This window comes from Antechinus flavipes, chromosome 1 (genome assembly GCF_016432865.1).
Source record: "Antechinus flavipes isolate AdamAnt ecotype Samford, QLD, Australia chromosome 1, AdamAnt_v2, whole genome shotgun sequence".
NCBI lineage: Eukaryota > Metazoa > Chordata > Mammalia > Dasyuromorphia > Dasyuridae > Antechinus > Antechinus flavipes.
Window position 1 is genome coordinate 164,327,130 of NC_067398.1, and position 12,682 is coordinate 164,339,811.

At 36.0% G+C, this 12,682-nt stretch overlaps 1 protein-coding gene across 1 annotated transcript in view; it reads right to left on the bottom strand.

The window, feature by feature from the left end:
* The window catches only part of MAP1B (microtubule associated protein 1B), a 114,840-nt gene that overhangs the window by 91,811 nt on the left and 10,347 nt on the right, over positions 1-12,682 (bottom strand). The gene's annotated exons all lie outside the window — the stretch shown is intronic.

The window sequence follows — 12,682 nt, forward strand, 5'->3', positions numbered from 1 at the left end:
GTCTTCCCGTTACAGATGAAAAAACTGAGGGGAAAGAGTTAATTCTTTCTGTGAGTTTACTTACCATCTTATGGATAAAAATTTCTATCCAATGATGGAGTCATATTTTAAAAACTACTCCTGGAGTGCATCAACTTGCCAAATTACTTCATTTATATTTATATTACAGAATGTTATTCCAAAATATTCTCTGGTTTATATATAATACAACAAAGATAAAATTGAACAGCATGATGCTTTAAAAAAAAGACATTCATTTTGTAATGTGTTTTTAAATAACTTACAATCACAATCATATGTCAAAAGGGGAAATGGAGAGGGGAAAAGGGAAAGTAGGAAAAAACAGAAACAGAGTTCATGAAAACACATGGGAAGAGACACACAAGGGAAATCACTTGGGCAAGAAATGAGGGACAGTGGGCAAAGACATAAGAAAAAGACCATCTGCCTCTAGTTGGATTTTCTAAGATTTCTTGGTGGGGTTTTTGAAAGAATAATAATAATATAGTTTCAGATATTTTGAAAATAACATGAAAGCAGCACTTTATTTATACATGCAGTATTATATATCTGCATCTTTATACAAAATTCAGTCATGTGAATTAAAATTACCATGTTTCTAGGACTTAAAAAATTCATGCTGGTTATAAAGAGATTTTTAAAAAATCACCCTTTAAGCACTTAATTGAAACGTAATAAGAAAGAAAACCAAACTTTTTAAGTCTTCATGGGACTGGAGGTAGAGGTTGGGGGGGGGGGAGGGATTAAAAAAAAATATATATATATATATATATATTAAACTGTACTTTCTTCAGAGAAACATTTGTTCACTTATTCTGAGCTACAGCCCAGTATGGTACCTTGAACCTAGCTGGCACATAATTTATTTTTCTGGAATTGCTGTTGATTTGGGAAGAAGAAAACAGGAAGTGACGATGAGTATGACTTACAAGGTTATGGATAGAACTAGTTAACGTGGATGGAAATAATGAAAACTTCATAGACTATAGAATTGGAAAGGCTCTTAAAAGTCATGTAGTCCAGCTACTTCATTGAGACCTAGAGGTCTCAATGTGCTAATATCTATATATAATTACACACCCACTTCTACTCTAGGACTTTGGGATAGCAAATGTTGACAAATTAGAGAATCTAAAGAGAAATGGCAAATCACTTCAGTATCTTTGCCAAGACAACTCCTTGGACATTATGGTCCACAGGGTTATGAAGAGTTAGATATGAATTACCAAGAAGAAAATACAAATTAGAGAGAGGATAAAGTTTTAATTACCTTCCTCAATGATGCTAGGCAACCAACAAGGAAACATCAAAAGAACATTTTTTTAAAACATCACTTTTTTCTGAATAGTATTATTATGACTTTCTCTGATAATTATTGCCTTTGTACAAGTTGTGGGTTGTCAGTACTTATTTGATTTAAGCACTGCTTCCCAAGTGCCTTCATATTTACATGTACTAACTTGTTAAATTATGCACTGTTAATTAATTGTTCATGTGGCAAGATATGCATTGCAAATAGTTTTGATTTAAATGTAACCCATCCTCAAATATCTATACTGTGGATGAATTCAGCATACTAGTAATGGCCAGAGCTCACCAGTTAAAATCTTTAGTCCCTTTAGATGGACAAAAAATTAAACCAAGTTAACATCAGAAATAAAAACTTGGGGAAAACTTTTACAGAGTTCATTTTCAAAATTTCAATAAAAAAATCTAGATGCTTTCAAATATTCATCATTACACAGACAAACTATCCATTTTTTATCTTAAATATTTTTATTCATGTATTTGGCATTGTGTGTAATAGGTCATATGATACTTGAAGGGATATCTTGAAGTTCCTCAAGTACAGGAGAAGAAACTGAGTCCCCAAAAAGGTTTTACAAAATAATCTATTAAAGATACCACAAGTACTAAAGTGAATAGGGGGATTCAAATGTAATTTCAAACATCTTCTGTTCCAGCTCCCTTTGTTTACTGAGGAAGAAACTGAGATCCAAAGAAGTCATTTTAATGCAATTTTCAATTATTATGCCTATTCCTATAGGCTTCTCTGTACCAAGACTTCTCCATTAAGATAAAACTCAGGTATCTTTACAAGGAAAGCTGTCAATATTAGGAAATATTGGGACCCAATCCTACCAGGTAGTGCCCTTACACAAAGGTAACTGAAACATGGCTTCTTTGAGAGGTCCATTCAAATTCTAGGGCAAGAAACCCAGGAATGAGTTTAGTGAAGTGGACATAGGGCTTCAGTTCAAGCTAACTCTGCTCATTACAGTCTTTGTGATTTTTTAAGCAAGTCACTTGAACTTTTAGCATCTGTTGTCTCAGCCATAGGGGAGTTGGCTAGAACTTCACATGTTCTCTCAATGGGTCCCTGAAGTCTACAAAGGCTTGCTAGAATCCATATTTTCTAGAAGTCAGAAACCAGGGAAATCATGAATGTCAAATCTGTTTATTCAGCCCAATAGTCCTTCTTTCAGGGGGTTCATTTCAGGGATATGAAACTGGAACATATGGATTCTTTCTGACATTCAATGAAAGGACTTAATTTGAAATGGAGACCCAATACCACTGTGTCTGCTTAACTTTCTTTGGATTCCACATTATTTAGACAAAGAATTCAGTTGATCAACATTTATTTTATTTTTTACTTCTATCTCTTCTTTTCTTTTAAATAGTTTGAATGAAAACAGACAGAATGCCAACAGAACTAGATCCATCCCTCATCAGAGCTTGTATAACACTAAGTATCTATCTCATTCATTTAGTATTTATCAAACAATGCCTTGTATTTTCAGTTATCTTTTTGTAGGTATACATATGAGTTCCTTGAAGAAATCCTGAGCTCTTGTTTGCAAGAGTGGCTCCATTAGCTTCTCTGGATGTCTCTACTAATATGCCTTACAAGACATTCTATATGTGAATGCTAATTTATCATTTGCAGAATTGCAGCAGCAACTCAATTTCAATTCAATTTAATTTAGTAAATATTTGTTAAGCTCCTACTGGGTACAAAGTATCATGTTATACACTGAGAATTTCAAAACTGAACAATTCTTGCCCTCAAAAAGAACACAGTCTATTGGGAGAAGGAAAAAAAAACACATAGCACATACACAAATAAAAATAAAATATATACCAAGTCAAATAAAGTGATTTCAAGAGGGAAAGATCAGGAACAACATGAGCTTTGCAAAAGCTTGATTTAAGAGGTAGGAAGTAAGTTATACTTTGAAGACAATGATTTTAAGAAGTGGAAGTGTGGAAGGAACACATTTCAGACATAGAAGAGACCATACAAAGGCCTGGAAGTAGAAGATGATTACGAGGAACTAGGAGAACAGTTGACTGGAATGGAGAACATAAAGATACCTGAAGAGAAGAAATATAGAATAAAATTAAGGAAGGAGTTGGGACCCAAGCTGTGAAGATCAAGGCTCAGGAGTCTGTACTTTGTCCTAGGGAGATTTTTGAGTAAGAGAATGATACGGCCAGATCTTTGTTATGGAAAAATCAATTTGACAGTTTTGTGCATGATTGGAATCTGGGAATTAGGAGACTGTGGCGATAGTTTAGGCTTGAGGCAACAGTCACTGAACTAGGGTTGTAACTATATTGTTCTTCTTCTTTTTTTTTGTAACTATATTGTTGAAGTAAAGTAGACAAATACGGACAATGTGCTTGAGGGGGAACCATTGTGAGTTTGAAGAATGGCTAAGACTTGACAATTAATTAAAAATTGTTAGAGTGAGAGAGAAACAAAAGTCAAGGGTGACTTGGAGAGTGTATAAGTATTGACTTGAAGAATGGTGGTTTCCATCCAATGGATAGAAATTTGGAAGAGGGACAAGTTTGGGGAGGTAAAAGTTCTATCTGGGTCAGGTTGATTTTGAAATGTGAGCTACGTGACACAGTAGACAGGGTTCTGGGCCTAGAGTCAGGAAAATTCACCTCCCTGAAAACAAATCTGGCTTCAAACAATAGCCATGTGATCCTGGACAAGTCGGTCTCCTCATCTGTAAAGTGAGCTGGAGAAGGAAATGGCAAACCACTCCAGGATTTTTGCCAAGAAATCCCAAATGGGCTCACAAAGAATTAGACACAACAGATAAAACAACTGAACAGAAGTGTTTAGTAGGTAGTTTGGTGATATGGAACTGGGGTTCAGGAAAATAAATTAGAGCTAAATAGATAATTTTTTATAGATATGATGAACAAATCAATGGAAATTTAGATCTCTGAGAGGGTTCAATGAAGAGAAGAGGGCTAAGGTGACACACAGAGCATGGGAGCAGAAGAAAAATCTAACAAAAGAAGCTAAGAAGGAACCATTAGACAGACAGGAGGAAATCAAGAAACAGCACTGTCTTAAGAAGTCAAGGAAGAAAAAAAGATGAGGAGAAAAAGTTATAGACAAGCAAGGAAAATAAGAAGAGAGAAAAGACCATTAGATTTATTAAACTAGTAATTTTGGAAAAAATGGCAACTACCTCAATGTTAGATAAAATATAGATCTTTAAAGCTGGAAAAAAACTTAAATGAAAAAGACTTTGTTCAATGCTTTATTTAATCAGTAAGGAATTGGAGGCTTAGATGGAAAGTGCGACTTGCTAAAAGCTGGTACAACTAGATGGTGGCAAAATTGAGGGCTTGAGCTCAGCTGAGACTTCTATTCCAATGTTCTTTCCACTTCACCACATGCCCCCAATTGACAAAAATGCCAAATCGATTACAATAAAATTCTGTTTATCTAGAAGCTAAAGGTATCTGATCCTTTTGTTACCCAGAATATACTTTAGATAAAAATTAGAATGAGGATACTTTCATCTTTTTTCAGTTCCTCAATGAAGATTCTCTTTCTAAGATCTCTGTATTCTCAGAATAAATTTTATAAGTATCAATTAGGTTGTGAAAGCATATCTTAATTAAATTTGTTGATTGCTAGGACATTCTAGCAGGTATCTTTGAAAACACATCATGTTAAATCTGATTTTCATAAAGTAGATTCACACATTGTCATTTCTAAACCTAGAAAAATCAAAATAAACTTCTAAAAAGGGATCTTTAAAATAGCAGAGAACAAATTGCTCAAAAATGGCCGACTCTTTTTTATCTCAGATACCAGGAGTCTGACTTGATTATAAATTTAGTCCTTCCAGGTTAATTTCTTGGTATGTGCTATTTTCTCTGACTGATATATCAAGGACTAATGAGGACACATCTGTCAAATGCTGTGAGCTCCCTGGAAAAAAGGTGCCACATGCATCTGTTATTTCATTAGTAGGAAAGTTGGCATTCTCTCAATCAGATGATCTACATGGGAGGGAGAAGAGGCTCCAGGAACCTGGCTCAATGTACTCAGCAGTAGCTTATGCAAAACCAGGGCTGTTGAATCTGTATTAATTATGGAGAAAGGGCCCGACCAGAAACAGTAATCGGTTGCCCACCATTGTCCTCAAAGATTGTGATTTGGCCCACTATTTTATTTTTATATCTTGGATAGCTACCAGACAATTTTTAGGAGAAATTTTAAACCTGAATCTTGATAATGAGAGCATACGATCTAAGGATGGAAGGACCATATAGATCCCTCCTCCTAATCTCTCATTTTGCAAATGAGGTGAATGAGGAGCAAATTAAGTGAAAGCTCAAAAGCAAATAGGTAGGAACAGAAGCACTTCTAGAAATTACTAAGAAAAATCACACTCCTAATTTTTTCTGGTTTTGAGGAAGTAGTAGTCCTCAGAAAAATTTTTTTAAAAATAATTATTACTAGTATATAAACTCATTAAAAGAAATTATTTTTAGAATTTCATCCCTAGTTATAAGCCACATACAATCATCTTTTCAGTCATTACAGCAAGGCAGTTTTTAATCAAACTTGGGGTCATTTATGAAAATCACATTCATTTTTATTTACATTTTTTCAAACCATGCTCTAAACTATTTTCCTTCTGGTTCCTGTGGGACTTAGGGAATTCTTGAGTCATTTGTCTCCAACCCTCATCTCCACAGCATTTCTCTTTATGAAGATGACTTGAAATAAACTTTGCCATCCGACTAGGTCAGAGAAAATAAGAGATAAAACCTTGAGTATGAATTGTAAGTGATATTTGATTGTTGCCCTGGTAACTCTTTAATTAGTTCTATTTATGACTGGTACCTAGAGGCAATTTCTGGGTAAATTTTTGTCATTACAAAAAAATCCAGAGCTACAAAGCTAGAGGGACAAGGATCAGTCTCCCACAAAAACATTTTGTTCTCCATCTCTCTCTTCTCAGTCATACAATAACAAGATGTTTCTTCAACTTATGTGGGTATGTTTCATCTTCTCAATTAAAACTGTAAGCTCCCTGAGGGCAGGGCACATCTATATTTCTTTATGTCTTGTTTTCTTCATTATTCATAGTAGAAACTCAGACAAATTTTTTAATATTGGGAACTACAACGATATAAAGGAAAACAACACTGAAAGGCTTCAGATCTCTGAGCAACACGGTGACCAATTTTTGGCACAGTGATGGTGGGCTATGGGAATAAACAAGGCATATTTATTAGATATGAACAATGTCTTGACTTGTTTTGCTTAATTGTACTTAATCACTATAAAAAAGGATGGTATTAGAGTGGGAATGGGCTCATTGGAAAATGACACTGATATTTGAAAAAAAACTTAAGGGGGAAAAAAAACTTGTTGCTATATATTTCCATCCAAACTTTCATCTTGTTCCATACACTAAAGATAATTCAGGACGTCAACCCCCATGAGTCTCCAGAAAAATTCCTTAAACAGAGAAGTCAAGTTCATGTGTAGACAGGGGTTGGGGGAGAAACAGAAGGTAAAGAACATTTATGGGCTATTTTTGCTGATTATTCATAGGAACTCCAAAGAGTAGTTTGCACATCAACCTGGCTTCAGGTGCTGAGCTCTGGTAATTGGGAAGAAGCACCGGTATTCATTACGAATTCTGAAAAGCAAGCAGATCTCTGGAATACATGTGATGGGGGCTAATGGAAGAACTTCAGCCATTTCTGAAAATGGCTGATGAACTCAGAGAGGCAATTTCCCCTACCCTGCTAACCACCTAATCCATTTGGAGCAGCTCCACAGTGCACTCTAGAAATCCCTTGAGAGCCATTCCTGTCTCCAGGGTAAACCATCCCTTTTTAATCCTCAAAAGATGATGAATAGATACTTCTCGGGAGGTTCATTTAGTGGTCCTAGCCATCATTTGCTTCCCCATGGCACAGGCTCTATATTACCACTTCTTCTTCTATTTCAAGTTCCAAAAACAAAACAAAAAACAAAATAAGCAAAAACAAAACAAACTCACTGGGGCGCATTAATGTAACATGAGGATGTGGCCACAAAGGACCCAAGAATTTCAAAGTTGGGCCTGAAATCTCCCAAGAATTATGCATTGTATTGGATACAATACATAACTCTGAGTCTTATCATCAGAAGGATTTAGTCCCTTTCCCCATTTCAAAAGAAAGGGGAGGGGCAGAGGGGCAGGGGGCCTGAGAGACCCATGATACAGTCCCAACACAGTGGCTTGTTCCTATCTGCTAACATTTGAATGGGAGACCATTCACAAGAATTGGATTGGGAAAGCTTTGGGGAGGAAAGAAATGAGAGAATGGCGAATAATTTGCATTAAAATAGGGGGTCTACTCCCTAAATAGGCTGGGTTTGCCTGAATGGATATTAAATGCAGCCCTGGGTACCTCAACAAAAATCAAGGGCTGCCTTTGTCATCATTTTAATACCCAGATTCCCTGCCCCCTTCTCCATCCCCCAAGCCTCTGCATGACGCAATAGAAGGCACCCGTGTGTGTGTGTGTGTGTGTGTGTGTGTGTGTGTGTGTGTGTGTGTGGATCAAAGTACTTGGGAGTACCTTAGAGAGAAAGTATCCACCTCTACACTGAATTCCCTGGTGCTTTTAGGGTTAAATCAGACTCTTTAATGCTGCGGGAATGTAGATTTTTGTGCCTTATTATTTAAAGGCTGAGAGCAGGGCTACACATTCATTATTCTCATCATAGGGAGGGAGGCCGGTACATTCTAGTCACATACAATTAAGCTATAATTCTACAGCATGACAGACTAAACATACATGTCTAGACAGAGAAAGAAGATGCTTTCAAATACAACCTTAGACATTTTCCAAGAGGATTTTATCCTGCTATGAAAAAAATCTCGGGTGCAAAATCTTGCCTCATTAATCATGTCAATGAAAGTAAAGAATTTGCATATCTTAATTCCAAAAAGCTCGATTTTAATTCACTATTAAAAAAAATAGTGCCTAGGAACAAGAAATTTCAGGGGGAAAAAAAATCTCACTTTACTAAGTGTTCTTTTAAGTCAAAAAGAATAAGGTTTAAAGCAAAATTAACAAATTGGAAATTTCACATTGGAGATTGTGTTAATGGGATCAGCAAGTTGTTCAAACCAGTGGCAAAACATTTAAATGCAAATATTTATAATTTATTTCATGACTGAGGATTAAAAAAAAAAAAGAAATCTCAGGTACAAAGTCCTTAAGTTGTTTATCATAGGCAGGTGAGGGATTGTTGAAACTGTTTGAAGAAGTTAAAGAATCATCATCTTGCACAGCACCATTACTGCATTTGAAGTCTTGTCCTAGCCATCAACTCTGCTAATGAGCTGTGATCTGCTTCCCAGAATCTGCTTTGTCAATAAAATAAATTCTTTCCTGACCTTTTCTATCCCACTTTTCAGTCCAGTCATATTATGCTAAAGTAACTTAGTGTTCTACCTTCCCCAGGGCCCTCAATAGCTATCAGCAGTCTTTGTCTGTGTAAAACATGAACATTCCTCTAAAAACAGTCTTCACTGTGATTTTTTTAAAATAAAGCATATATTAAAATTACAGAAACCTAAGGCTAGCATTTTTTAGTAAAGTAAATTGGCAAATTTGTCAAATCCCATTTAAGAAACAAAAAAGCAATGGTTTCCATATTTAGTTGTACCACAAATCCCTGTCACTGCTTCAAATGGAGAAGCAAGAGAAAAGCATCAGAGGGAAAAGGAATTAGAGGATAATTTTAAGTCCCTACCCACTTCTTTAGGACAAAAATATCTGCAGGATTTCCCCTCAGATTCCCCTCAAACAGGTCCTTTGGAGCAAAGTCCCATCAGGATTCTTTTTCCTTTAAAATGTTTCCTGTGTGTTAAAAATGACTTTACATGTGTAACCTGCATCAGATTGCTTACTGTCTTGGGATAGGGGGAAGTAAAGGAGAGAGGAAGAAAAATAATTTAAAATTTTTAGAATTTTAAAATGTTAAAAACTATATATATAATTGGAAAAATAAAATAAGATTAAAAGTAAAATAAAATAAAAAGAGAAATGTTTCCTTCTGCTGTCCTTGGATATGGTTAGTTCTAAAGTTTAGTTGAAGAAGGAAGCAAAATGAGCTGGGGAAAAGAAGTAATTTAACTTAAAAATGGCATTTTTTGTGCAGACATTAATAAAGTGAATCAAAATTCATTGTAGATAATCAGAACTGGAAGGGACTTCACCTCGAACATCTTTTTATATTTTGAGAAACAATAATCAGAAGTGACTTGCCCAAAATGGAAAATGGCAGAGATAGAATTTGAACTCAGATCCTGACTCCAAGCCCTTTCCATAGCACCAAACTATTTCAGATATTTTATTACATGATTGTATGAATCTAAGGAAAATTCAAGCTATCACTCTATTATTAAATGATTCAATTCCTGGACCTTATTTTTGGCCTGAATGAATGAAGCAAGAATATGTATGTACATTTTTCACCTCCAGGTAACCGCCTGGACTAAAACCAGGCTAAGAGTGACCATGGGATTACCAGTTGGTCTCCTCCCTGGTGATATCTTTGGCATGAATTAATAGGGTCAAGGCCTACTAAATAGCTGCCTAGGAGTTGAATGGCCATCTCACAAAAGCCATGAGGCCAGTAAGTTCCAAAGACAAAACTGCCCTAATTATTCAGTTTAGGGCTGAAGAAGCATTTAAAGAACGGACAAACATGAACTGGAGTCTTTGTGGCTTATTCTGGATTCCCACATTCAAGATGATCACTCTAAAATCGGGCCTTAATGGTAACAATAAAACTCTCTAAACCAACCTTGAATGAAAATTACAAAACGAGAAAAACCCAAGTAGGAAAAAAGAGATAATCTTCCCCCTGGCAGGCTTGAAATCATGAGCAGGACTTAAGAGAGACAAGGTATTTCTTTATTTTGAAGCTTCTGTACAGGAATGATTTGGAATTAGCCATCTGGGTAATCTCTTTCAATGTTAACTTCAAGGCTACTGCCGAGGAGTTCATAAGAACAAAGCCATTAGGAAAAGCAGTAGCTATTGGCACGGACTTATAATGGCACACTGTCAACCATTATTCCTCTCCTGAATAATCATGGAGACAAACTCTGGGTGGGTGAGGGATTATGAACTGTGAGGAAAAAGCAAGAGGAATCCAATGTGAGAGTCTTTAAGAGAACTGGAAAAATGGAATGAAAAGGTTAAAAAAAAGAACATAGGTGATGAATGATTAGAGACGCTAAGGAAGAGATGAGACTGGAGAAATGGAAAGATGGAATAAAAAGGTTTAAAAAAATGAACATAGGTGATGGATGATTAGAGATACAAGGAAGATATGAGACTGAAGAAATGGAAAGATGGAATAAAAAGGTTAAAAAATGAACAGAGGTGATGGATGCTTAGAGATACAAGGAAAAGATGAGACTGGAGAAATGGAAAGATGGAATAAAAAGATTTTTTAAAAATGAACATAGGTGATGGATGCTTAGAGATACAAGGAAAAGATGAGACTGGGGAAACTGGAAAGAACTGGATCAGTGCTGTGTTAGCTGTCTGCTCAACTTTCAAGATGGCTGCTGTGGGATAGGGAGTCACCATGGGATATGGGGTATTTACATGGCCCTGTGGATGAATTCTAGCATCTGCTTTGGCTTTGACAGAGCCATGCTGAATGGAGCAGCGCTGAATGGGTTTGTGATGTGTTAAAACACAAACAAAAACCTTATCTGTCCCAGAAAGTCTTCCTAGTGAGTGCAGAAAATGGATAACAGCGTGGGGTGAACTCTTGTCTCCCCTAAGAATGCTGTGTGATCCAGGAGAAAAATCAGCTCTTCAGCTAAGTCTGAATTCCAGTTCTGCCATTTACTTGAGCAAGTAACTTTACCTTCTATTGGGTCTCAGTTTCCTCATCTGTAAAATGAGGAGACTGGAAGAGATCTCTCTCAATTGCATGTGAACAGCAGATTGGAGTAAGAGTCAGGAGGACCTGGCTTCAACTCATATCTCAGACATTTGGAAATTGGGGATAATAACAGCCTTTTCCCATAGGGTAGTTGTGGGGATCAAATGAAATTATAGATAAATATCTACATACATATAAACATACACATATATAACAGACTTGATTCAATTTCATTCAATAGTTATGTAAACTAATTTGTAAACTTTATAGCATTATACAAGTCCTTCAAGTTCTATGTCTGAGCTAGTATGATTGCCTTGTAGACAAGTTTTCATCAGGTGGCAAGAACAGAAATTTCTCCAGAATAATGAGCTACCCTTAAAACTAGTTTTCATTCCCCCAAGATCCAAGTCTTGGAACCAATCATTTACGATAACAATGGCATTCTCCAAAATCATGTACAAGACATTGTGGTACTAAAATAAACTGGAATGTAAACCTCAATGACCATTCTGGGACTCCTATATTTGTTTTAACAAATAAAAGGAAAAAAAACTTCTATAAAATAAAACTAGGTAAGTTTTTGTTCTTTTACCATATGTTTTTCTAAAAAGATTCATCTTGCCAAAAAAATAGAGATCACTTTTATAATCACAATGTGACAAAAGGAAACCATGATATCCATACTTTACACGGATTGCCTGTAGTAACTTTAATAAATTAGCTTCTACAATATGACATCATGACCCCATTAAAAAAATTTCCTATATTGATTTCCAGCAAAATCCAATAGCTCCCCATATATAGAACACCATATAGTTTCACAGCAACTTTTACTGAATAAGCGCATACTGTATTTGACAGTACAGTTTAGCATTTTTCACTCACTCCCATATCTCACTCAATTCCAGAAGCTATCCATCTGGCTAACTGAAAGCTACACAGCTTTCTTCTTCTGCCATCATCCTAGGGCACTCGATGCAAACTGACAACCACAGAGACTGCTAGCAGAACTGCTAATGAATATGAGTCATGAATATACTGACTAGGCTAGATTTGTGGTCTGTGTGATGCTGTGGGACATTTCCCAGAGTGATATACAAGACAAGCATTTGATCTCAGTCATAGAAATACTGAGCCCACTTTCTCCTTGATACAGTGCTAAGAGATTAGCAGGAAGACTGTGAGTTATGTGTAAGAAAAAGGAAACATCAATTGGATATTACCCAAAATTTACAAAATAGCCAAAGAAGAATAAGAAATATCATTGTCTCATGACTAGTTAACTCAATAGAATGTGGCTATTTTCCCCGTCCCCTAGATCCTAGGATGGATCTCTGTAGGGCCAGGAGCTTGTTCTGCTTCACTCCTTAGACTGTACCCAGTTGTATTGAAAATTGCCATCCCAAAGAGAAGAGG